The 4,575-nt window shown below is 33.6% G+C and overlaps 1 pseudogene; it reads right to left on the bottom strand.

Annotated features, from left to right (window-relative positions):
- Window positions 1-3,733: 3,733 nt before the first annotated feature.
- LOC150008653 (translation machinery-associated protein 7 pseudogene) lies at window positions 3,734-4,291 on the bottom strand (annotated as a pseudogene).
- Between the last annotated feature and the right edge of the window lie 284 nt (window positions 4,292-4,575).

The raw sequence follows: 4,575 nt of genomic DNA, 5'->3' as shown, positions 1-4,575 counted from the left end.
TTAATCATACACAAAAGTTATCTTATTGTTATGTAGACTTTTAGTAATTTTATACTCTAAGAGAGATGGTGCTTCCATTTACTTTAAAAATGTAGTATTTTTTCTGTGCTAATTATACAATTTTTAAAATTATTTTTATTGTTATTTTATTACAGTTGTCTCAATTTTTCCCCCTTTGCCCTGTTCTGCCCATCCCACAGTCAATTCCCACACTGTTGTCCATGCACTCTGGTTTCTCTTCAGATTGTATAAATCTTTTGCTTTATATAATTTTTCAAATTCTCCAAATTAAAAATATTTTATAGATCTGCCTTAATATGAATTGTGGAAATCCTAATTAAGATACCTCTTGTCTAATAATCCCTTATTTAAATGGCCCAAATACCTATTGGGATACTTAAAAATAGACAAAGAAGACAAATGAGAATATACACTAATATTAAATTTTATGAATCACAGATAATATACTGCTAAACTCTGGGAAGAATACTCACTTATGAGATCCATGGAACAAGATTTAGAAAAGTAAAAAGAAAATGGGAACATATAGCAGAAAGGCATGGTCCACCTGACAAAAGGTTTTCAGATATATATACTTCATTGGTTTTAAAAAAAATAGTTCATCTCAGATTAGCAGTGTCTTAATATATAAAAATCTAATCGACACACTGGAAATTGCATTAAAACTTATGTACATCAATGCACTGACTGTAGGTTGAAGATAGGGTTTTAGCTAGCCCCCAAATAAACAAATAAGTAGGGTCAAGGACTAGTCTTGTCTACTCTGTTCTGCTAATCATATTTTGCTAGATGTCTCATAAGGCCTATGGGGAAATTACCATAGGTGAAAAGAGAGGAAATTATTCCAAAGACTCAGAGCTAATATAAATTTCTGAAATGATTTATTATAAACACTGGAATAATATTTTAGAAAGACTCTAGCCATTATTAATGTAACAAAAATGGTTTGCATGACATTGATGGAACCTGGCAGCCAAGGAGAGTGGACTGGAATGCACATGTGTGAACAAAGAAGACTTCACTGTACTAGTCAGTGGAGGCAGTAGACACTGTCCAGTGAGCATGTATATGGTGTGATTGTCACATTTGAAATGACTGAGTGAGTAGAGCAACAAATCTGCATCAGATTTTTGTGTGAAGCTTGAACATTGCTTCATGGAAACTATTCAGATGATTCAGAAAGTTTAGGGGACAATGAAGTAAGTGCAGTGCAAATGAAAGTGTGGCACAGACACTTCAAAGATGATTAAGAATCTGTTGAAAGTGATTCACCTTCTGGAAGGCCTGCAACAAGAAAAACACCTGAGAATATTGAATGTGTATGAGCTGCAACCAACAAAGATCAGCGACTGACAGTGTGAGAACTAGAAGCGGATCTCGGGATTCCAAAAACTACTGGGCTTGGGATTTTGATGCAGGATCTTGGCATAAAACGAGTCATGGCAAAATTTGTTACGTGGCTCCTGCTGCCAGAGCAGAAGAAACGTAGTGCTGCAGTTGCTAATGATGCTGCAAGAACTGAGCTGTGTGAGGTCCCGGGGTGCCTGCTTGGAAAGAGACTGAAGTATAATTTTCCTGTGTACAATGTTTCTTGTATCTTCAATAAATGTCTCTATTTTTCATAGTATATGGCTGGATACTTTCTGGATAGACCTCATGTATGCCCATTATGATAGAGAAGCTAAAGCTATTAAGAGAGACCAGAACAATATGAAAATATAATCAAGTGAATTTTAAGAACTTACATATGAGATTTTTTTAAAATGACCTGGGTGATCATTTATTTAAAATGGGTGATATTTAAAAATAATATTGGGACATTTGATTTTTGATCATAGAATTAAAGTGTGTCCTGGTTTAAACAAAGAGCAAAACAATGTCAAAATCTAATAAATGATTGTAAAGATGAACTTCCATAGAATGTAAAATATAAGAACAAAAGGAATAAGACAAGATAATAAATATAGAGGAAAGAGAATGAAGAGGTAGTCTAGGATGAATAATTGATACTAAAAAAAAAAAATACCCTGAAGTCACTATCTATTCATTCTATTCTAATGTTTTCAGTTCATTCAATAAACTGACTAATCTCTGCTTAACCCACTGTGCATGGGCTTCTTTCACTGTTGATGCACTGAATCTACTAGAAATAAGACCATCTCTCTCTCTTTAGGCTAGACTCAGTCATCATTGTAGATTTCATTTAAATCTACTCAATAGCATTATTTGACACTGTTTACTATTCTTTCCTTGAAATACTTTCTTCTTTTGATTTTCATGACACAACACTTCTGAATGTTCTCCTACTTTTTGGAGTTCTTTTTCTCAATCTTTTTTGATTCTCCTTTGTTCACCCATCAAATATTAAAATGACAGTGCAGTCTTAGGTATTCTTAATCTATCTACAACCATGTAACCATCTCCCTAGTGTTCTCATTCATTGACAGTAAATGTATATGTATATACACACATATATATGAGCAAAAGTAGGTTTACAGTTGTAATACAAATAAATAATAAATAATTAATAAACTGTTACACAAAACAGTTTATTCTTATATTATTTATTAATTATTTTATTATTTTCTATACTAACAAATGTAAATATACTTTTACCCCCATATATATGTATAATTTAGGTCGTCAAATTTCTGATGCAAATTTGTTATTGTTGATATGCCTCTTTCTTTGACTAGGAAGTTAAATAAACTCTCAAACTTAACATGACACACATTCCCCCAAATTCTAAATTCCTCTAAACACATTCTTCCCTGAGTTTTTATCATTTTAATAAATGTTAGCAGAAACCTCCCAAGTACTCAATTTAAGAAACCCACGATCTTTTTTCTATAATCCTTTCTTCACTTCACTGAACTTCTGCCCTTGTGCAACCAAAACATTACTTCCACCCTGGTCCAAATCACTATCTTCTTTTTTTTTCCTTCCCAAACATTTTTCTGCTTCCTATTAATCTTTACTGATAATCTATTTATTAACCAGAAGCCAGAGTGATCTTATAAAACTAACAAATCAGATTATGCCACTCCCTTACCTGAAAACTTTAAATTTTTTCCCATTGCATTAAGAATAATATCCAGTCAGAATGACACAATAATAATAACAATAAAAGAAAGGGCAAATTAAAAAAATAACCAGAGTAGAAATATTAATGGAAACAAGATAAAAATCATAACAATCAAATCAGTAACTATAGGTTAATTTTAAATTGATAAAATGAAATATACAATAAAAGTTACAAAGTCCATAAACCTTTATGTGCAGAGTACAGAGAACATATGTAATGATAATAGCTATAATTTGAATGTTTAATGTATGTCAGGCATAATGGAAAATGCATTTTTCACTTATTTTTCAGAAAAATATTGATTACCACGACCATTTCACTGGTTAAGGAATTGAGAGCCCTAGTAACACAAATCACAAGGGATGGAGCAACAGTACAAAATGAGCTCTGAGTGTTTCCACAGACAATGCCTATTACATCAAACAACATAATAATACTAAAAAAAAAAAAAGGATAAATTGAACATAATTGGGGTGGGAAACTTCAACTCTGCTTTGACAACTTTGACAGATTTAGTAGGTAGAAACAAATAAGGGCTTAGAAAAATATGAATTTTGTAATTACTATAGGATGATTTCAGGACACTTTCCCAAACTGGACCTGATTTTGATTCCTTTTTTTTTTTTTTTTTTCAAACGAGTTGGTTTAATTCCAGGTGGTACAGAGTTCTGGATGGAAAAAAGACTGAAGAACACATGTCGACAGGATTCTGGGCTGGGCTTACTCTGACCTCACAGATAAGGTTGAAATGGCAGAGTGAGAAGAACTAAAGAGATGAGCCACTGCATGACTATCAGTATTATTATTTTTTACAAAAGTTTATTCTTAAATGTACAACAGGTTCCAAAACAGTTCATTCTAGCTATAGGTGGCAAGAAACGTTATGATAGGGAATCCAGATGTTAAACCAGGAATGGAAGTCAGGATCACCATTGCCCGAGGTACAAGGAACAGCTCACTTTTTTCCAGATTTCTTAATTCCACCTGTGGCCAGGGGGCCCTTCCCCGCAGCCTTCACTTTCAGTTCCTCAAGTTTCTTCTGCTCCTCTTTTTGCTTCTGCTTGAATGCCTTTTCTCGTCCATCTCCTTGGCCTGCTTCTTGGGTTGCCTCAGGGGCTTCTTCTTGCCACCTGTGGGCAACACGAACTCGCTCATCCCGGCCCCCGCCGGGTCCCCTTCCACTCTGCCCCGCCATCCCCGCACACTTCTGATTCCATTTTTAAGGAGTAGATAGATTTAATGGATTGAAAGTATTACTTTTATTTAATTAATTTATTTTTTAATAGTCTATTTTTATTGTATTTTTCCATTACCATTTATCTCCCTTATTTGCTCTTCTTTTAAACAAAATATACCAAGGCTTTTGTATCAATGCCAAGAAATAAGCTGTACTTTTTAGTGAAAGGAGTCTCTTTTAGAGAAAGGTGACATATGCAGTTTCTGGAAATCTATTCTTGAACAGTTTTTGG

The sequence above is a fragment of the Furipterus horrens genome, unplaced genomic scaffold, assembly GCF_987537825.1.
Source record: "Furipterus horrens unplaced genomic scaffold, mFurHor1.1.pri manual_scaffold_5, whole genome shotgun sequence".
NCBI lineage: Eukaryota > Metazoa > Chordata > Mammalia > Chiroptera > Furipteridae > Furipterus > Furipterus horrens.
This window is presented reverse-complemented; position numbering and strand designations above follow the sequence as displayed.